The 22,803-nt window shown below is 55.6% G+C and overlaps 1 pseudogene; it reads right to left on the reverse strand.

Annotated features, from left to right (window-relative positions):
* LOC139281564 (NACHT domain- and WD repeat-containing protein 1-like) overlaps positions 1-16,310 on the reverse strand; it is a 120,326-nt pseudogene extending 104,016 nt beyond the window's left edge.
* Positions 16,311-22,803: the final 6,493 nt, after the last annotated feature.

Raw genomic sequence — 22,803 nt, forward strand, 5'->3', positions numbered from 1 at the left:
CAGTGCTTCCTGTTGTTCCAGAAGAAGTCCACCAGCTTCTTCTGTATCTTGGTGACAAACGCAGGGGGAGGGGTCAAAGTGACCAGCCGGTACCACAACATGGCGGCCACCAGCTGGTTTATGACTGGCGCTCGACCCCTGTAGGACAGCACTCGGAGCAGTCCTGTCCAGCGCCCTAGGCGAGCGGCGACCTTGGCCTCCAGCTCCTGCCAGTTCGCCGGCCAGGCTTCCTCGTCGGGGCTAAGGTAGACTCCCAGATAGAGGAGATGGGTCGTGCTCCAGGCAAAAGGCCTGAGCTCCTCCGGCAGGGAGTCCACCCGCCACTGACCCACCAGGAGTCCGGAACATTTCTCCCAGTTGATCCTGGTGGAGGATGCGGCCGAGTAAATCTCCTGGCACTCACGCATCCTCCGCAGGTCAGCGGGATCCTCTACAGCGAGGAGCACATCATCGGCGTAAGCCGAGAGGATGACCTCCACGCCCGGCCCTTGCAGAGCCAGTCCCGTCACCTTGTCCGCAGGAGGCGCAGGGAAAGGCTCCACGCAGATAGCATATAACTGGCCGGACATGGGGCATCCCTGGCGCACCCCTCTCCCAAAGCGAAGGGGCGCCATCAAGGACCCGTTAACCTTAATCAGACACTCCGCGGCGGTGTACAAAAGTCGGATCCGGGCGACGAAATGCGTCCCGAACCCGAAAGCGCGCAGAGTTCCGAGCAGATAGTCGTGATCCACCCTGTCGAACGCCTTCTCTTGATCGAGGGATAGGAAGGCGACCGACAGACCAGCCTCCTGGGAATGATGGATGAAGTCCCGAACCAGATGGATGTTATCGTGGATTGTCCGGCCCGGGACCGTGTAGGACTGGTTGGGGTGGATCACATGGTCCAACACGGCGCCAAGGCGAGCAGACATCGCCCTGGCGAAGATTTTGTAGTCCGTGCAGAGGATGGAGACCGGGCGCCAGTTCTTAAGGAGGCGGAGATCGCCCTTCTTAGGCAGCAGGACGATGACTGCCCTGCGCCAAGAGAGGGGCATCTCCCCGGTCGCCAGACTTTCCCCCAGGACCCGCGCGTAGTCGCCCCCCATGACGTCCCAGAACGCGCTGTGGAACTCCACGGTCAGCCCGTCCAGCCCCGGGGCTTTTCCCCTCGAGAGCCGGGCGAGGGCACCAGTCAGCTCCGCCAGGCTTAGCGGAGCTTCCAGATTTTCGGCGCCCTCCGGGCTGACCTTCGGCAGGTCCTCCCACAAAACTCTACGCGCTTCCTCGCTGGACGGCTCCAGAGAGAACAGAGCCCCGTAATATTGACGGACACTGTTGTTGACACCCTCCGGATCCGAGACGAGAGAGCCGTCGTCGGCCAGCAGCGTCAAGAGCTGCTTATGGACACTCTGTCTTTTTTCCAGCGAGTAGAAGAAGGGGGAGCCGCGGTCCAGATCCCGCAGGAACCGGATCCGCGACCTCACGAACGCGCCTCGGGACCCGACGAGCTGCAGGTCCTTCAGCGCGGCCTTCTTCACTTCGTACACCATCCGCAGGGCCGGGTCCTGGACGACTTGACCGAGACGGGACTCCAGGTCGAGCACCTCTTTTTCTAGGCGCCCGACCCTGGCCGCCCGCCTCTTGGTCGACCCCCTCGCGTACTCTTGACAGAAGACGCGGACGTGAGCCTTGCCCACGTCCCACCATAGCCTCAAGGAGGGGAAGCCCCCCTGCTTCCTTCTCCAGTCGGCCCAGAAACGACGGAACGTGTCCTGGAACCGCACGTCCTCCAGCAGCCGGTTGTTAAAGTGCCAGTACGCGGACCCCGTCCTCGCGCGGAGTGAAGCGAGCTCCGCCCACATCAGGTGGAGATCCGAACACGGCACCGGCCGCATGGAGGCCGCCGGGACGCAGGAAACGTACGCCCGAGACACGTAAAGGCGGTCGACTCTGGACCATCCTACTCCAGAACTCACCCAAGTAAAGGCACTGGAGTCGGGATGGCGATTTCGCCAGACATCCACCAAGTCGAAGGACCCGACCAGGTCCCTCAACTTCTCCATCGCCGTCATGCTCTGCGGGGCACCGGAGCGGTCCCTCGCCTCGAGGGTGCAGTTAAAATCCCCCCCGAGGACAATGCAGTCGCCGACGTCGACGGAGCCAACAAGAGCGGACACTTCTTCGAAGAAGCGCGTTTGCTGCGGGCCGGGCTGAGGGGCGTACACGTTCACGAGATGGAGCGGCACATCCCCCAGGCGAACCGTGACGTGCAGCAAGCGGCCTGGCACGGGCTCCTCGACCCCCAAGATCTCCGGCTGAAAATGCAGGGCCAGCAAGATGGCTACCCCACAAGAAGTGGCGGTGAGGTGGCTCATGCGGACCTCTCCTTGCCATTCCAGGAGCCACGTGGCTTCGTCTCCCGGAACGGTGTGGGTTTCTTGCAGGAAGCACACCGCATATTTCTCCTCTCGCAGGAGTGAAAAATTGTTAAATCTACGGTGTGCCTCTCTGCCGCCGTTGATGTTGAGGCTGGCGATGGTTATCTTCATGACAAGAGATTAGTGCAACCTCTACCTAACCTATTGTGGGGTGGGGGGGGGGGGAGTGGAGTCATTTGTTGACCTCCACTCCTTCAGCAGCTCAGCGAGGAACTTTTTGAGCCGGCGGCCATGGTTTTAGCGGCGGCGCAGACGGACGCGACGAGCAGCCCCGGCTCGGACCATCTTTCCAGGGCCAGATGGGTTCGGTTGCGGCGATCCTGGCTCTGGACCAAAAAGTCCCGGAGTTCCTTTTCAGGAATGAGGGGGGACTCAGCGGCGGGCACGAGGAGATCCACCGCCTCACTGGCGATGGACTCGAGATCTTTTCCCTCGTCCCCCACCGAGTCCCCATACCCCTCCGGGAGGTCGCCGCCAGCAGCCGGCCCGTCGACCGCACGAGGTACGGCAAACGGCCCGGCCACTCCATCCGGCCCTGGCTCTGCCCCGATCCCACCCCCAGGATCGTCGGCAGAGGAGTCCCCACTGGGCTCTTTTAAAAGCGGTGCTGGGTCGGGTAGTGACAGCGGAAGGGGTTCCTCCTCCGCCCCAGGATCCGGGGAACACGGAGAGACCTGGTTTAGGAAATTCTCCAGGTTTACCCAGTCTCCCAGCTCCAAAGTAGGGGGCGAGGGTTGGTGTTCCTCGCCCTCCCCGCCACCAACCCCCGGCCCAGTGTGTGGATGTATGTTAAACAATTTTACATTTTCATTTTCTGTCGAGTCAAGCAAGTCCCGGGGGAAGTTGGTTAATAGCTGGGCGGGCTCATGTTCGGGATTTTCGGCCCCGCCCGCCTCAGTCCCCGGGACGCTCGACCCGGCGGCAACGCATTCCTCTGCTGGCCCCACGCCCCCCACGACAGGCAGATTTTCCACGCCATCCACGGGAGGCAGAGGCTGGGCAGCCTCGACTGCCTCACCCTCCCCGGGGACAGACTCCTCCCGCCTATGGCGCAGCTTGGGGGCGCTGGTGGGGGACGCGGGACATGTGGCGGGCACCGACTCCTCCGCGGAGGAATGTTGTTCCCCCTCCGCCTCATTGGAGCGGCGCCTCCTTTTGTTCCTGGGGGTGCACGGAGGCAGGGAGACCTCCATGTCTGCCGAGGCCTCCCGCTCAACTCCCCCCTTTTTCTTATCTTGCCCGTGCCCGAGCCCCTCTGCGGTATTGGTCAAGGGCTCGGGCACGGGCTCAGGGCACCCCGCGCTCGCCGATGACTGGGTTGGGCTGAGCGCGGTGATCAAACTGTCTGGCGCACTGAGGGGACCAGCCTCGAGATGTTTCCCCTTCCTCCGCGCCTTCTTTCCGATCGGACGCTCTCCCTCCCCCCCGCCGGAGGCCGTGAAAACAAAGGCCGCCGATGATGCCCGCGCACCCACGGCTCCCAGCGAGCGGACGCTACTAGGGGGAGGGGTGGCGGCGGCGCCAGCCTTGGCCGCCTTCGGTGGTTTGGCGGCCTTGGAGGCGGAGCAGTTCTTACGAACATGCTCCACCTCCCTGCAGGCATGGCACCGCACGCCGTCCGAGGTCCAGAAGACGCGGTAGGCAGTCCCCTCGTGCACCACATTAAAACTACCCTCTGTCGTCTCCTCCTGTGCCAGCCGGACAAAGAGCTGGCGGTGGAAGGAGAACACGTGGCGCAGGCTGTTCTCCCTGAGGCCGAGCGGTATGGGGTTGATCCCCGACCTTACCTCCCCCAGTTGGTGTCGTGAGGGAGGAGGAGCCCAGCGGGAACAAAGGGCGGGACATTAGAAAGGATGACCCTCTGTGCGTTAGCCTCAAGAGGGTCCACCGGCAGGAACGTCCCGCCAACCGTGAGCCTCTTTTCAAGGGCCAGGGACACCGCCCGCTCCGACCCCAGGAAGAATACAGCCTTCCCAGACATCTTGGAGGCTGCGACAATGGCCGAGGGGCCGACTACCCCAGCCATCGCCCGCACGCACTCCTCGATGCTCATTGTGGGGTGAGTGTAGCTCTTGACCCCGTGTTTTTTTGTTCTAAGTCTGAATGGTGGCAGGGCAGCAGGAGGCGCAGGAGGCGCCGTGGATGTGGACGCCGCCTGCGCGTACGTCTTAGCTGGCCCTGCCACCGGCGTGGATGTGGTCGCCATCACAGGGTCCCTTTAAGGGCTACACCCACCCCAAAGTCACAGGCCTTAATGTTCTTAATTGGCCTCGTTTAAGTGTATGAGCAGAGGAGCTCTCAATGAGGCACACCTCTCCCCTGGTTGACAATTGGGGAGGGGCCTTGCTCCCTCTGCTCAGTTGTCTTAATTGTTTTTTTCAATTAAGGAGGAAAGGGCTCTCAGAGAGAGAGGGGAGAGACAGAGAGAGAGAGAGAAAGAGTGCGGGGGGTGGGAAAGAGGGAAGCTGCGAGGGCAGGTCTCCCCTCACAGTGACGGGTGGGTGTTTGTAGATGGTCTTCGGGTGGGGGGAGAAGATGTCTTCACCTGGGGCAGCTGGAGCCACCCAGGCACACACTCCCAACGATGTTAAATAGGGTGATTAGTAATACTTCAGCCAGGTAGCTCCAGCTATCCCAGGCTAGGCTATGGGGGAGGGGTGCTTCAGTGGTGTGTGGGGCCTAGCTGAAAGCAAGACCCCCACACACATTTCCACACACACACACCCACCGCGATGTTCCGGGCCTCGAAGAAAGCTTCTTTTCTCCCCCCACCGATACAACAAAGTCTTTAGGGGAATGCACCAAAACACACCCACCTTTGGTTGATGAAGTTTCTCCCTCCTTCCACACTGGATAGTTGTTGTTCTTTTTCCCCCTCTCTCCAACTCTCTGCAGCAGTATTAAAGGTTGTTGAATTTTCTACTCTCCTCCTCTCCCTCTGGATGAATTGGAATTGTAGTAAGTCCCTTCCTCCTCTTCCTGGGCTGTTTCACATGGCTCATAAAGGCCTTCCAGGCAGGAGCAACAGCAGGGAGCTACTTCTCTCACTGCTCCAGGCTCCAAATGATCAGGCCACGCTTCCAAAGCTCCACCATTGGTCCACAGAACTCTTTTTGGAAGGAAACTAAAACATTAAATCATTAAATCGTGTCCCCCCGATCTGGGGGGCACACCAAACATTTCCAAGACCCTTTTATTTTGTGTTTTTTTTGTTTTTTTTGTGTTTTTGTTTTTTGTAAAGTTTTTTTTGGGGCACTAAAATCATATTTTTTCTCGAAGTGCCCCCTATAAAAGGGGAGGGGGACACTAAAAACACCAGCAATTAAAACAAATTAAACTTTAAAACATAAAATCAAATTAAAATTTGGTTGCCGGGCGTGATGATGCACTCCTGTCCCTCCGGCACCCACCTCTCGCGGAAGGCCGCGAGCGTACCGGTGGACACCGCGTGCTCCATCTCCAAGGACACCCTGGTGCGGATGTATGCGCGGAAGAGAGGCAGGCAGTCAGGCTGAACGACCCCCTCGACCGTCCGCTGCCTGGACCGGCTGATGGCACTCTTGGCCATGCCCAGGAGCAGTCCTACGAGGAGGCCCTCGGACCTACCCGCTCCCTTCCGCACAGGGTGCCCAAAGATCAGGAGTGTGGGACTGAAGTGCAGCCAGAATTTCAGGGGCTGCAACTTCGTTCATTCAATAAAAACATGGAACACGGACTCATCCAGACCGCAGAAATTGCAGGCAGCCTGGGAGCCCGTGAACCGGCTTAAAAACTTATTGCACGGCACTGCTCCGTGCACCACCCTCCAGGCCAAGCCCCGATAAATAGTGGGAGGACTCCCGCGTAGAGTGCCCTCCATCGGGGACCCCCGCCTCCTCCGGACAGCAAGATGGTACGCCATGGCATGTCCGGACGGCAGGCGAGGATGGCAAAGTTGAGAGCGTGCAGGAGCAGCCCGTACAGGAAACCCCTCCACGCGGAACTGAAAGGCACGGAGGGGATTTCCTCGAGGTGGCTCAAGTTGTGAGGCTCCAGCTCCCGAGGGAGGTTCCGGGGTTTGGCGCCAATGAGGAATTCCGTCCGGACGGGGGTCAGTTCGGACGGGATTTCCCCACGTGCTTGAGCCTAATGGAGTCGAGACCCAGAGCTGTTTTTAGCGACTCGATGGCATCGGCCGTGCGGCGGACGTTGGCAGAATTTAGGCGCCGCGCCAGCGTGTCTGGCCCCATCCAGCCCGCTCCTCCGCCATCGAGCAGGTCCCTGACCCTGGTCACCTCACCAGCCACAGCCCTCTCGTCTGACCGCCACCTAAAACCTCGGCCGTGGAGGTACGGATTCCCGAGCAGCAGCTCCTGCAGGACAGCGGCCACTCCAGCCGGTGGAGAGGTGCGCTTGGTGGAGACTTTGTTCCAGACCCTGGTGAGTTCCTTGTAAAACACAAGCAGCTCTTGAAAGGCGGTCCTGACGCCCCCCCAAGCTCACAAACAGGAGCTGCGTGTCGTAGTTGAGGCCGTGCTGCCTGCGGAAGAAATACGTCGCCAGAGCACGCCACCTAGGAGGGGGCTCGACGTAAAGGTATCTCTGCAGGGTCTGAAGATGGAAAGTCGCGAGCTGGGTGTTGATGCACACCAACGACTGACCGCCCTCCCCAAGCGGGAGACTCAGGACTGCGGCAGAGACCCAGTGCTTCCTGTTGTTCCAGAAGAAGTCCACCAGCTTCTTCTGTATCTTGGTGACAAACGCAGGGGGAGGGGTCAAAGTGACCAGCCGGTACCACAGCATGGCGGCCACCAGCTGGTTTATGACTAGCGCTCGACCCCTGTAGGACAGCACTCGGAGCAGTCCTGTCCAGCGCCCTAGGCGAGCGGCAACCTTGGCCTCCAGCTCTTGCCAATTCGCCGGCCAGGCTTCCTCGTCGGGGCTGAGGTAGACTCCCAGATAGAGGAGATGGGTCGTGCTCCAGGCAAAAGGCCTGAGCTCCTCCGGCAGGGAGTTCACCCGCCACTGACCCACCAGGAGTCCGGAACATTTCTCCCAGTTGATTCTGGCAGAGGATGCGGCCGAGTAAATATCCTGGCATTCACGCATCCTCCGCAGGTCAGCGGGATCCTCTACCGCGAGGAGCACGTCATCGGCGTAAGCCGAGAGGACGACCTCCACGCCCGGCCCTTGCAGAGCCAGTCCCGTCAACCTCGTCCGCAGGAGGCGCAGGAAAGGCTCCACGCAGATGGCATATAACTGGCCGGACATGGGGCATCCCTGGCGCACCCCTCTCCCAAAGTGAAGGAGGGCCGTCAAGGACCCGTTAACCTTAATCAGACACTCCGCGGCGGCATACAAAAGTCGGATCCGGGCGACGAAATGCGCCCCGAACCCGAAAGGGCGCAGAGTTCCGAACAGATAGTCGTGATCCACCCTGTCGAACGCCTTCTCTTGGTCGAGAGATAGGAAGGCGACCGACAGACCAGCCTCCTGGGAATGATGGATCAGGTCCCGGACCAGATAGATGTTATCGTGGATTGTCCGGCCCGGGACCGTGTCGGACTGGTCGGGGTGGATCATGTGGTCCAGCACGGCGCCAAGGCGAGCAGACATCGCCCTGGCGAAGATTTTGTAGTCCGTGCTGAGGAGGGAGACTGGGCACCAGTTCTTAAGGAGGCGGAGATCGCCCTTCTTAGGTAGCAGGACGATGACTGCCCTGCGCCAAGAGAGGGGCATCTCCCCGGTTGCCAGACTTTCCCCCAGGACCCGCGCGTAGTCGCCCTCCAGGATGTCCCAGAACGCCCTGTGGAACTCCACGGTCAGCCCGTCCAGCCCCGGGGCTTTTCCCCTCGAGAGCCGGTCGAGGGCGCCGGTCAGCTCCGCCAGGCTTAGCGGAGCTTCCAGATTTTCGGCGCCCTCCGGGCTGACCTTCGGCAGGTCCTCCCACAAAACTCTACGCGCTTCCTCGCTGGACGGATCCGGAGAGAACAGAGCCCCGTAATATTCACGGACCCTGTTGTTGACGCCCTCCGGATCCGAGACGAGAGAGCCGTCGTCGGCCAGCAGCGTCAAGAGCTGCTTACGGACACTCTGCCTTTTTTCCAGCGAGTAGAAGAAGGGGGAGCCGCGGTCCAGATCCCGCAGGAACCGGATCCGCGACCTCACGAACGCGCATCGGGACCCGACGAGCTGCAGGTCCTTCAGCGCGGCCTTCTTCGCTTCGTACACCGTCCGCAGGGCCGGGTCCCCGACGACTTGACCGAGACGGGACTCCAGATCGAGCATCTCTTTTTCTAGGTGCCTGACCCTGGCCGCCCACCTCTTGGTCGACCCCCTCGCGTACTCTTGACAGAAGACACGGACGTGAGCCTTACCCACGTCCCACCATAGCCTCAAGGAGGGGAAGCCTCCCTGCTTCCTTCTCCAGTCGGACCAGAATCGACGGAACGAGTCCTGGAATCGCACGTCCTCCAGCAGCTGGTTGTTAAAATGCCAGTACGCGGACCCCGTCCTCGCGCGGAGCAAAGCGAGCTCCGCCCACACCAGGTGGTGGTCCGAACACGGCACCGGCCGCATGGAGGCCGCCGGGATGCAGGAAACGTACGCCCGAGACACGTAAAGGCGGTCGACTCTGGACCATCCTACTCCAGGCCTCACCCAAGTAAAGGCGCTGGAGTCGGGGTGGAGATTTCGCCAGACGTCCACCAAGTCGAAGGACCCGACCAGGTCCCTCAACTTCTCCATCACCGTCATGCTCTGCGGGGCACCGGAGCGGTCCCTCGCCTCGAGGGTGCAGTTAAAATCCCCCCCGAGGACAATGCAGTCGCCGATGTCAACGGAGCCAAGAAGAGCGGACACTTCTTCGAAGAAGCGCGTTTGCTGCGGGCCGGGCTGTGGGGCGTACACGTTCACGAGATGGAGCGGCACGTCCCCCAGGAAAACCGTGACGTGCAGCAAGCGGCCTGGTACGGGCTCCTCGACCCCCAAGATCTCCGGCTGAAAATGCGGGGCCAACAAGATGGCCACCCCACTAGAAGTGGCGGTGAGGTGGCTCATGCGGACCTCTCCTTGCCATTCCAGGAGCCACGTGGCTTCGTCTCCCGGAACGGTGTAAGTTTCTTGCAGGAAGCACACCGCATATTTCCCCTCCCGCAGGAGCGAAAAATTGTTAAATCTACGGCGTGCCTCTCTGCCGCCGTTGATGTTGAGGCTGGCTATGGTTATCTTCATGACAAAAGCATAGTGCAACCTCTACCTTAACTTATTGTGGAGGGGAGTGGAGTCGTTTGTTGACCTCCACTCCTTCAGCAGCCCAGCGAGGAACCTTTTGAGCCGGCGCAGCTTAAGGCCTTGCGCCTTTGATAAGTGCCCGCCCGCGGCCATGGTTTTAGCGGCGGCGCGGACGGACGCGATGAGCAGACCCGGCTCGGACTATCTTTCCAGGGCCAGATGGGTTCGGTTGTGGCGACCCTGGCTCTGGACCAAAAATTCCCGGAGTTCCTTTGCAGGAATGAGGGGGGACTCAGCGGCGGGCACGAGGAGATCCACCGCCTCACTGGCGATGGACTCGAGATCTTCTCCCTCGTCCCCCACCGAGTCCCCATCCCCCTCCGGGAGGTCGCCGCCAGCAGCCGGCCCGTCGACCGCATGAGGTACGGCAAACGGCCCGGCCGCTCCATCCGACCCTGGCTCTGCCCCGATCCCACCCCCAGGATCGTCGGCAGAGGAGTCCCCACTGGGCTCTTTTAAAAGCAGTGCTGGGTCGGGAAGCGACAGCGGAAGGGGTTCCTCCTCCGCCCCAGGAACCGGGGAACACGGAGAGACCCGGCCAAAGAAATTCTCCAGGTCCTCCAAGTACCCCAGCTCCAAAGTAGGGGGCGAGGGTTGTTGTTCTTCCCCCTCCCGCCGCCACCCCCCAGCCCAGCGTGAACAGAATACGGCGCAGTTTGGGGGCGCTGGTGGGGGACGCGGGACACGCGGCGGACACCGACTCCTCTGCGGAGGGATGTTGTTCCTCCTCCGCCTCATTGGAGCGGCACCTCCTTTTGTTCCTGGGGGGCGCGGTGGCAGGGAGACCTCCATGTCTGCCGAGGCCTCCCTCTCCACTCCGCCCTTTGTCTTATCTTGCCCGCGCCCGAACCCCTCTGTGATATTGGTCAAGGGCTCGGGCACGGGCTCAGGGCACCCCGCGCTCGCCGGTGACAGGGTTGGGCTGAGCGCGGTGATCAAATTGTCTGACGCACTGAGGGGACCCGCCTCGAGATGTTTCGCCTTCCTCCGCGCCTTCTTTCCGATCTGATGCTCTCCCTCCCACCCGCCGGAGGCCGTGGAAACAAAGGCCCCCGACGATGCCCGCGCACCCACAGCTCCCGGCACGCGGACACTACTAGGGGGAGGGGTGGCGGCGGTGCCAGCCTTGTCCGCCCTCAGTGGTTTGGCGGCCTTGGAGGTGGGGCAGTTCGTACGAACATGCCCCACCTCCCTACAGGCATAGCACCGCACGCCGTCCGATGTCCAGAAGACGCGGTAGGCAGTCCCCTCGTGCACCACATTAAATGATCCCTCCGTCGTCTCCTCCCGCGCCAGCCGGACAAAGAGCTGGCGGCGGAAGGAGAACACATGGCGCAGGCTGTTCTCCCTGAGGCCGAGCGGTATGGTGTTGATCCCTGACCTTACCTCCCCCAGTTGGTGTAGGTGAGGGAGGAAGAGTCCAGCGGGAACAAAGGGCGGGACGTTTGAAAGGATGACCCTCTGCGCGGTGGCCTCGAAAGGGTCCACCGGCAGGAATGTCCCGCCCACCGTGAGCCCCTTTTTAAGGGCCAGGGACACCGCCCGCTCCGACCCCAGGATGAATACAGCCTTCCCAGACATCTTGGAGGCTGCGACAATGGCCGAGGGGCCGACTACCCCAGCCATCGCCCACACGCACTCCTCAATGCTCATTGTGGGGTGAGTGTAGCTCTTGACCCCGTGTTTCTTTGTTATTAGTCTGAAAGGTGGCAGGGCAGCAGGAGGCGCAGGAGGCGCTGTGGATGTGGACGCCGCCTGCGCATCTGTCTTTGCTGGCCCTGCCACCGGCGTGGATCGGGTCGCCATCACGGGGTCCCTTTAAGGGCCACACCCACCCCAAAGTCACAGGCTTTAATGATCTTAAATGGCCTCGTTGGTGTTTGAACAGAGGGAGCTCTAATAGAGGCACACCTCTCCCCTAGTTGACAATTGGGGAGGGGCCTTGCTCCCTCTGCTCAGTTGTCTTAATTGTTTTTTTCAATTAGGAGGAAAGGGCTCTCAGAGAGAGAGGGGAGAGACAGAGAGAGAGAGAAAGAGAGCGGGGGGTGGGAAAGAGGGAAGCTGTGAGGGCAGGTCTCACCTCACAGCGATGGGTGGGTGTTTTTCTTGGGGTGCACTCCCCAGATGATGGAAAAACAAACACAGTCTTTGTAGATGGTCTTCGGGTGGGGGGAGAAGATGTCTTCACCTGGGACAGCTGGAGCCACCCAGGCACATACTCCCAACGATGTTAAATAGGTGATTAATAGTTCTTCAGCCAGGTAGCTCCAGCTATCCCAGACTAGGCAATGGGGGAGGGGTGCTTCAGTGGTGTGTGGGGCCTAGCTGTAAGCAAGACCCCCACACACACTTCCACACACACACACACCCCCCGCGATGTTCCGGCCCTCTAGCAAATCTTCTTTCCTCCCCCCACCGATACAACAAAGTCTTTAGGGGAATGCACCAAAACACACCCACCTTTGGTGGATGAAGTTTCTCCCTCCTTCCACACTGGATAGTTGTTCTTTTTTCCCCCTCTCTCCAACTCTCTGCTGCAGTATTAAAGGTTGTTGATTTTTCTGCTCTCCTCCTCTCCCTCTGGATGAATTGGAATTGTGGAAAGCTCCTTCCTCCTCTTCCTGGGCTGTTTCACAGGGCTCACAACAGGCTTTCCAGGCAGGTGCAACAACAGCAAGCTCCTTCTCTCACAGCAACAAAGCTCCAACTGAATAGGCCACGCCTCCAAAGCTCCACCATTGGTCCACAGATTCCCTGAAAGTAGCAGGCCAGGTGGATAAGGTAGTTAAGAAGGCATACGGAATGCTTGCCTTTATTGGCCTAGGCATAGAATATAAGAGCAGGGAGGGTCTGCTTAAATTCTATAATACTTTGGTTAGGCCACAGCTGGAATGGAGAATCTTAGTTATGAGGACCGATTGGATAGGCTGGGTTTGTTCTCATTGGAACAGAGGAGGTTGAGAGGAGACCTCATCGAGGTGTACAAAATATTGAGGGGCCTGGACATAGTGGATAGTAAGTATCTATTTCCATTGGTGGAGGGGGCATAGTTTTAAGGTTGGTGGAAGGTTTAGAGGGGATTTGAGGGGTGGCTTCTTTACACAGAAGGTTGTGGGGATCTGGAACTCGCTGCCTGGAAGAGTGGTTAATGCAGAAACCCTCACCACTTTTAAGTGATGGTTGGATGGGTGCGTAAAGTGCAGTAACCTGCAGGGTTACAGACCTAGAGCTGGTAATTGGGATTAGACTGGATGACCTTTTGTTGGTCGGCGCAGATATAATGGTAAGTACTGCAGGGAATAGAATATGGCCAGGGTGATCTCCTGGACTAGTTTCGATTGCCTGGATGGGTCAGAGAGGAATTTTCCCAGATTTTTTCTCCCTCAATTGGCCTGGGTTTTTATCTGGTTTTTGCCTCTCCCAGGAGATCACATGGTTCCGATTGGGGTGGAATATAGAATGTTTCAGTATAAGGGGTTTCTCAGTTGTGGTGACACAGATTGGTTGGGCTGGGTGCTCTTCGCCTTTACGCCATTGTTCATAGGTTTATATGTAACCTTTAGGGCTGCTGACTAAGGGCCGTGCTTGGGCTCTTTGTCGGCCGGCGCAGACATGATGGGCCGAAATGGCCTCCTTCTGCGTTATAAATTTCTAGTTTCTAAATCCTTTCTGCACCCTCTCTAAGGCTTTCCTAAAGTGTGGTGCCCAGAATTGGACACAATACTCCAGTTGGGGCTGAAGCAGTGTTTTATAAAGGTTCATCATAATTTCCATACTTTTGTACTCTATGGGCCTGAATTTGGTGAAGGCCTCCGCCCACCCAAAGGACCGCCGATGGCCGCCGAAGTCCCTGATGGTTCTTTGGGCGGGGTTTTCATCACCCAGGTCCCTCGAAGATCGTCAGGCGGTAAATCTGCGACTTACGCCACCACTCTGGACGGTAGCTCGTGGGTAGTTTCATTCTTGGCGACAGATGCGCTTGCCGCCCAAGGGCCAATGACCTGAAAATTTAAATTATCAGATTTTAAAAAATCCAGCGGAAGATCTTCAGGGGACACCGTTGAGGTAAGTCGCTGTGAAAATCTTCCTACCTATCGTCGGGGACAGACCAGCCTCCAGCCAGCGGTCCACCCCCGGTCCGGCGCTGACTCCCACCGACTCCCGCCCGCAGGAATCTGGGAGCTCGGCGGGCGGGAGCTCAATTGTGCCACTCGGCTATCCACTGATGTCAGCAGGCGGTTCCTGGCGGCTCTCCCCTCCCGCCCGCTCCAGGCCACCCCGAAAGTGGCACTGGGTGGATCTTCAGGAGGAATGTCGGTGGCAGCGGGCGGTAAGGTGATCAAATTCGGTCCCTAGACCTTTATTTATGAAGCGCAGGATCCCATAAGCCTTTTTAACTGCTTTCTCAACCTGCCCTGCCACCTTCAACAATTTATGCACATACACCCCCAGGTCGCTCTGTTCATGCACCCCCTTTAGGATTGTACCCTTCAGTTTATCTTGCCTCTCCTCATTCTTTCTACCAAAATGTATCACTTCTCACTTTTCTGCATTAAATTTCATCTGCCACGTGTCTGCCCATTCCACCAACCTGCCAACCTGTCTATGTCTTCCTGAAGTCTATCACTAACCTCCTCACCGTTCATTATATTTCCAAGTTTTGTGTCATCTGCAAATTTTGAAATTGTGCCATCCATGGGCTTCAACTTTGCTGGTAAGCCTATTGTTGTCAAATCTATTTTTGGAAATTCATATACACTACATCAACTGCATCAACCCTCTTTGTTATCTTATCAAAAATTCTTACCAAGTAAGTTAAACACAATTTGCCTTTAACAAATCCGTGCTGGCTTTCCTTAATTAATCACACTTGTCCAAGTGACTGTTAATTTTGTCCCTGATTATTGTTTCTAAAAGCTTCCCCGCTCCCGAGGTTAAACTGACCGGCCCGTAGTTTCTGGGTTTATCCTCACACCCTTTTTTGAGCAAGGCTGTAACATTTGCAATTCTCCAGTCCTTTGGCACCACCCCCATATCTATGGAGGATTGGAAGATTATGGCCAGTACCTTCGCAATTTCTTCCTTCACTCCCTTCAGGGTCCTAGGATGCATCCCTTCTGGTCCTGGTGACTAATCTACTTTAAGTACAGCCAACCTTTCTAGTACCTCCTCTTTATCAATTTTTATTCCATCCAGTATCTCCACTACCTCCTCTTTCACTATGTCTGTGGCAGCATCTTCTTCCTTGGTGAAGACAGATGCAAAGTACTCAGCCATACCCTCTGCCTCCAGCACAGCTCTCCTTTTTGGTCCCTAATCGGCCCCACCTCTCCGCTTACTACCCGTTTACTAATTATATGATTATTGAAGACTTTGGCATTAACTTTTATGTTGGCTGCCATTCTGTTCTCATACCCTCTCTTTGCTATTCTTATTTCCTTTTTCATTTCCCCTCTGAACTTTCTATATTCAGCCTGATTCTCACTTGTATTCTCGACCTGACCTCTGTCATACATGCTTCTTTTCATGCTTCACCATATTCTCTATTTGTTTCGTCATCCAGGGAGCTCTAACTTGAGTTGCCCTGCCTTTCCCCCTAGTGGGAATGTACCTCGACTGCATCTGAATTATTTACTCTTTAAAGGCAGACCATTGCCCCATTATAGTTTTACCTGCCAATCTTTGATTCCAATTTACCCAGGTCAGATCCGTTCTCATCCCACTGAAATTGGCCTTCTCCAGTTAAATATTTTTACTCTAGATTGCTCCCTATTCTTTTCCATAGCTAATTTAAACGTTATGATACTATGATCACTGTTCCCTAAATGTTCCCCTATTGACACTAGCTCCACTTGACCCACCTCATTCCCCAGAACCAGATCCAGCAATGCCTCCTCCCTCGTTGGGCTGGAAACACAGAAAGTTCACCTGAACACACTTCAGGAGATTCCTGCCTCATCATCATCATCACTGGTTATCTCTCCGTTCACACTGTACGTATATCCATCAACCATGGCATACACTTCATGTAACCTCGCATTTACGTCCTGCCACGCCTGTTGTTATCAGATATCCACCCCCGTTCTCCTCACCTGAGACAACTGGATGGTGGATCTGCCCACCGATTATATAGCTTCCACAGAACAAAACTACTAAAGGCGAAACAAATACTGTTTTCAGGGCTGTATTTCCAAACCATTTTTCTCTCCATCTCGCTATACTCTGCTATCTCAGTCCGTGTGGCCTCGACAGTGAGTTACAGCAGGATATTCACCCATGGGGGCCACACATTTCCCATTACTCTCACTGTATAGTGGTGGGAGCAGATATTCTGCCAGATGTTGATTCCCTACGGTGGCCGCAACTGAGTTTAGCTAACCCGGCCTGGACCGGGGATCAAACCTTGGCACCTCGCAGTCTCCTTGGCACCCATGGGTGCCTTGACTCTCTACCTCATTTAAAGCATGACAGACAGGAGAGACAGTTGTTGATTACTGAATGTGTGAATGTGGAGCTGATGAACACACGGACCACGTTGGACTGGTCCACGGGGACGTGGGTCGGCTTCCCCCGCAGTAGAGTGTGTCAATGGTCAGTGTGCAACATCCCAGCCTTCATCCTGTCCGGGACAACTCAACACGCCAGGCTGGCCCGCCAATCCTCCTCTATCTGTGCAAATGTTGTTCTGATCTGTTTGAACAGTGAGAAAAGGTGATGTAGAATTAAATGGTACTTCACTCCTTCAATCTGTCTACCTGTCTGCTCTTTCCTCTTGGCCTTTTTTGTCTCCTCAGTCTCCAAAAATACATTGATGTCCTGTTTCTAACTCTGATTGTGTTCTTTAAACATTACCTGCTGATGGTGCGCATCCGTCAGTATAACTGTGGCACTTCCCCCTGCCTGCAACCTTCACTCACTGCAGTCCTGCCCTCACTCACTCTCTTCACTCCTCACTCCTTTCAAACCTCCCTTACCCTCTCCCTTTATCTTCACCCATCTCCTGACGTGCTTCACGCACACTGGGAGCTGCAATCTCGTGTGTCTGTGTATCCTCAGCCAGGAAAGGCATCACCGTGACAACCAATTCATTTTCACACCTGAGCGGATGCCAGGTGATACGTGGGGTGCTCAGGTATCAGAGCGATTCTTTGCAAGAACAGGAGCCTGGAGCAGTGTCACCAGGAGCTCTGTCATTCTGTACTTCATTACAGTGTGAGTGCTGCAGCACCCATTGCACTGAAAGCCTCATGGGCTTTGTATCTGTCATGTATGTAACCATTGACACAAAAAGGTGTAAGGGGGGAGGTGATGTCATGTATGTAACCATCATGCTACGGTAATCTTCATGTAACTGTAACCTTCATGCAACTCCTGTACTCTGTACTTATACCCTAGAAATGAACACCCTGACCACAGGGGGTGAACTTGTGGGAGACACTCTCACCTGGGTTTCCAGGTATAAAAGGGGAGGTCCCACCCAGGGTCAGCACTCCTTGGTCCTGGGAATAAAGGTTAAGGTCACATAGTGACTGTGTCTGCAGTACATGCCTCATATGATTTTGTAGTAAGGTGCAGAGACACTACATTTGGCGACGAGAAATGGGAATCACTAAACCACGAGGATGACCACCGGTAGCACAGAGGAACATTACTGTGTGGGTGAGGACTGGGATGACTTCGTGGAGAGACTCCAGCAGAGCTTTGTCACAAAGGACTGTCTGGGAGCGGCAGTGGCTGACAAGCGGAGGGCGCATCTACTGACCAGCTGCGGACCACAGACGTATGCGCTGATGAAAGACCAGCTCGCACCCCAAAAGCCAGCGGACAAGTACTTTGAAGAGCTCAGCCAGCTGATCAGTGAGCATCTCAAGCCGGTGAGTAGCGTACACATGGCCCGGCACCGATTCTACACATACCGGCGTCGGGAGGGTCAAAACATCTCGGACTTCGTTGCGGATCTATGGCGCTTGGCCAGTCTCTGTAAGTTCACAGACGCCTGCAGGGGGGAGATGTTAGGGGATTTCTTCATTGAGGGCACTAATCATGCCGGGATTTTCAGGAAGCTCATAGAGACGAAGGACTTGACTTTAGAAGGGGCGGCGTTGATAGCTCAGACCTTCATGGCAGGGAAAGAGGAGACCAAGCTAATTTACGCGCACAGCCCTGGTCCCAACGTGGCGATGGACCAGGGAGTTAACATGGTGAACGCGGCTCAGGACCCCACAGGCAGGCAAGGGCATTTCGAAACCGCCCAGGCAGCAACAGGCTCTAGGGTGGGCCCGCAACAAGGACAATGGAAAGGGGATCGGCAATTCACGCCATCTCGAGGAACAATGCGTCCCACGATGGGACCATTAACACCCACCATCAGAGTGCCTAGAAACAACCAAATGGGCAATCAGAGAGGAATGCCTGGTAACAGTCCTTTTGTCAACAACAATTTCAGCTCATGCTGGAGGTGCGGGGGTAGACATACTGTGAAAAGCTACAGGTTTCAGCAATATACCTGTAGGATTTGTAACGTCAGTGGACACTTAGCCAGGATGTACAAAAAGGCTGTAGCAAGGCTAATCTGCAAGACAGAGGAACCAGCCGAGGGATCTGCAATGCAGGATGATGCCTGGGGAAAAGCCATGGATGCTGAAGTTCAGCGAGTTCATGTGGCTGACGTCCACAGCTCATACACTAAAACGCCACCCATGATGATGAAAGTTTTATTAAATGGCATCCCAGTGCGCATGGAGCTGGATACGGGAGCCAGTCAGTCACTTATGAGCGCCCAACAATTTGAGAGACTATGGCCACACAGAGCTAGCAGGCCCAAACTGGAACGCATTGCCATGCAGCTACAGACATACACCAAAAAGATCATCCCAGTGCTAGGCAGTGCAAACTTGGTGGTAACACATAATGGATCACAGAACTGGCTGCCACTCTGGATCGTCCCGGGAAATGGCCCCGCGCTCTTGGGGAGGAGTTGGCTCGCCGAGATGAATTGGAAATGGGGGGATGTGCACACCATTTCATCCGTGGAGTGAAGTTCATGCACACAGGTCCTACAAAAATTCGGGTCACTGTTTCAACCTGGTGTCGGAACGTTCAAGGGCACCAAAGTTGTGATACGCATCACCCCGAATGCCAGACCAGTGCACCACAAAGCCAGAGCATTGCCGTATGTGATGCGTGAGAAAATTGAAAGCGAATTGGACAGGCTGCTCAGAGAGGGCATAATTTCAGCCATTGAATTCAGTGACTGGGCAAGTCCCATCGTTCCTGTCCTCAAAGCAGATGGCTCGATCAGGATTTGTGGCGACTACAAAGCCACCATCAATCGAGTGTCACTACAGGACCAATACCTGCTCTCGAGAGCGGAGGACCTTTTTGCCACGCTGGCAGGTGGCAAGCTGTTCACGAAGCTGGACCTCACTTCGGCCTACATGACTCAGGAACTGGCTGAAGAATCCAAGCTTCTGACCACCATCACGACGCACAAGGGATTATTTATCTACAACAGGTGTCCGTTTGGCATTCGTTCGGCGGCAGCTATCTCTCAGAGAAACATGGAAAGCTTGCTCAAATCCATTCCTGGAACAATCGTATTCCAAGACAACATCCTTATAATGGGTCGAGACATCAAGGAACCCTCCACAACCTGGAGGAGGTGCTACGCCGACTGGACCGGGTGGGCTTGCGGCTGAAAAAGGTCAAGTGTGTGTTTTTGGCCCCAGAGGTCGAGTTTTTGGGCAGGAGGGTTGCCACAGACGGGATCCGGCCCACTGAATTAAAAAACGGAGGCGATCCGCCGGGGGACCAGGCCCGGCAACACGTCGGAGTTGCGATCATTCCTGGGACTTTTGAACTATTTCGGGAACTTTCTGCTGAACTTAAGCACATTTTTGGAGCCGTTACACATGCTCCTGCGTAAAGTTTGTGAATGGCTTTGGGGGGACTGTCAAGACCGGGCTTTCAATAAGGCGAGGAACCTGCTGTGTTCTAACAAACTGTTGACTTTGTATGACCCCTGTAAAAAACTGATTTTAATGTGCGATGCATCATCCTACGGGGTTGGGTGTGTGTTGCAGCAGGGTAATGATGACGGCCGACTCCAACCGGTGGCTTATGCCTCCAGGTCGCTCTCCCAGGCAGAGCGTGGGTACGGCATGGTCGAAAAGGAAGCACTCGCGTGTGTTTACAGTGTGAAAAAGATGCACCAGTACCTTTTCGGTAGATGGTTCGAGCTAGAAATGGACCACAAGCCGTCAACATCCCTGTTGTCCGACAGCAAGGCTGTCAATGCCAATGCTTCAGCTCACATACAGCGGTGGGCTCTCACGCTGGCTGCATATGACTACACCATACGGCACCCACCAGGCACCGAAAATTGCGCTGACGCACTCAGCAGGCTCCCACTGGCCACCACTGAGGGGGCGTCGGAGCAAAGCGCTGAGATGGTCATGGCCGTTGAGGCTTTCGACACCGCAGGCTCCCCCATCATAGCCCGCCAGATCAAACTCTGGACCAACAGAAACCCCTTCCTATCCATGATAAAGAAATGTGTTCTGACTGGGGACTGGGTGCCCGCACACGGGGCGTGCCCCGAGGAGGTCAGACCGTTTCAGAGATGGATGGATGAGCTCTCCATCCAAGCCGACTGCCTGCTATGGGGCAGCCGGGTAGTCATGCCCCAGAAAGGAAGGGCAGCGTTCATCAGGGAACTCCACAGCAAGCACCCTGGCATCGTGTTAATGGAAGCCATTGCCCGGTCACATGTATGGTGGCCGGGGATTGACTCAGACCTGGAACACTGGGTTCGCAGGTGCACGATGTGTGCCCAGCTGGGCAAAAACCCCCAAGGGAGGCCCCACTCAGCCCATGGCCCTGGCCCACTAGGCCATGGTCACGTATTCACGTAGACTACGCGGGCCCGTTTATGGGGAAAATGTTCCTGATCATTGTCGATGCATACTCGAAATGGATTGAGTGCATCATATTAAACTCACGCACGACATCCATCACTGTGGAGAGTCTGCGTACTGTTTTCGCGACCCACGGCTTGCCGGACCTCCTGGTCAGCGACAATGGTCCGAGTTTCACCAGCCGTGAATTCCAGGAGTTTATGTCGGGCAATGGTATCAAACATGTCCGGACAGCGCCGTTCAAGCCGGCTTCCAATGGCCAGGCGGAACATGCAGTCCAAGTCATAAAACAGGGCATGCTACGCATCCAAGGACCCTCCCTTCAGTACCGCCTATCACGCCTCCTGTTGGCCTACAGGTCCCGCCCGCGCTCGCTCAAGGGAGTCCCGCCAGCGGAACTCCTCATGAAATGCACGCTTAAGACGCGGCTGTCCCTCATTCACCCAGCCCTGGCAAACAATGTTGAGGGCAAGCGCCAGTTCCAAACCGAGTTCCATGATTGAAACTCAAGGGGGAGGTGTATAGAAATGTATGACCCGGTATTTGTTCTTAACCATGCTTTGGAATCCAAGTGGCTTGAGGGCACAGTATTTGGCAAAGAAGGCTTATAATGGTCAGACTAAACAATGGGCAGATCTGCCGCAAACACTTGGACCAAGTAAAGAAAAGGTTCAGCAATAACGGAGGAACCTGAAGAAGAGCATGAGATGTCACCCACAATACTGCCAATGGATGAGCAACAAGGACAGTCCACAGCATGCACAGTCCCTGTGGCCAGCCCGGACAGGCCGGAATCATCTCAGGTGACAGAGACGCGTACTGAGGCTCAGCCACCAGAGTTCCAACTGCGGCGCTCCACGAGAGAGCGTTGACCACCATTGACACAAAAAGACGTAAGGGGGGAGGTGATGTCATGTATGTAACCATTATGCTACGGTAACCTTCATGTAACTGTAACCTTCATGCAACTCCTGTACACTGTACTTATACCCTAGAAATGCACACCCTGACCACAGGGAGTGAACTTGTGGGAGACACTCCTCACCTGGGTTTCCAGGTATAAAAGGGGAGGTCACACCCAGGGTCAGCATTCCTTGGTCCTGGGAATAAAGGTTAAGGTCGTGTAGTGACTGTGTCTGCAGTACATGCCTCGTGTGATTTTGTAGTAAGGTGCAGGGACACCACAGTATCTCTGCTCACACACTCCCTCCTACACCGAAAAACCTAAAACATGGCACTTCTTACTTTGACTGTTTTCATTTTATTTTGTACTAATGTTGGAAAGTTTCTGAGGGAAGGTGCAACCTATACTGTGAGACAGTGTCAGTAGGAATGATATAACTGTAGACTCTGTGTACACAACCTACATTGTGAGACAGTGTTAACAACAACTAGCTTCTTTAACGCAGGAGTGTAATCAAACAAAATTTGAGACATACCTACATAAAGAGATATTAGGATAGGTTAAAGAGTTAGATTTTGAGGAGGGTCCTCAGGGAGGAGAGGGGGGTAGAGAGGCGGAGAGGTTTGAGGAGGGAATTCCAGAGTTTGGAGCCTAGACAGCCGAAGGCCCGGCCGCCATTGGTGGAGCAATGAGTATCAGGAATGCACAAGAGGCCAGAATTGGAGGAGCGCAGAGGTCTTCGAGGGTTATAGGGCTGGACAAGGTTACTGAGATGGGGAGGGGAGAGAGGGTTTAACAAAAGGATGAGAATTTTGAAATCAAGGCGTTGTTTAACCGGGAGACAATGCAGGTCAGCGAGCACAGGGGCTGGACTTGGTGGGATTGGGACACGAGCAGCAGAGTTTTGGATGAGCTGAAGTTTATGGGCTCAATTTTCCCCAGTATTTGCGCAGTTTCTTTGTTGCGGCGCTTTTTTTGGCCTAAATTTAAAAATTCAAGTTTCCCCAAACATTGTGCGTCAGCATAACTCAGTTAGTTACAATTGTTTTAGGTTTTGGGGGCGTAACCTGATGTCTGCGCCAGTTTTTCACATTTATTCAAGTTTGGCCAACTTACATTTCTCCGAGGACAGCGTATGTGACCACTCCCAAAAAACCTTCTGCGTACTTAAGAAAAACCAGCGTACATCAAAAAATCGGCGCAGAAAGACGCTGTTGTTTTTAGGCGAAGTTTTGGAGGGAGTCAAGGACACATTAAATATGTATCATCCAGCTTAAATTTTTCCAACTGA

The sequence above is a fragment of the Pristiophorus japonicus genome, chromosome 15 (genome assembly GCF_044704955.1).
Source record: "Pristiophorus japonicus isolate sPriJap1 chromosome 15, sPriJap1.hap1, whole genome shotgun sequence".
NCBI classification, from domain to species: Eukaryota; Metazoa; Chordata; class Chondrichthyes; family Pristiophoridae; genus Pristiophorus; species Pristiophorus japonicus.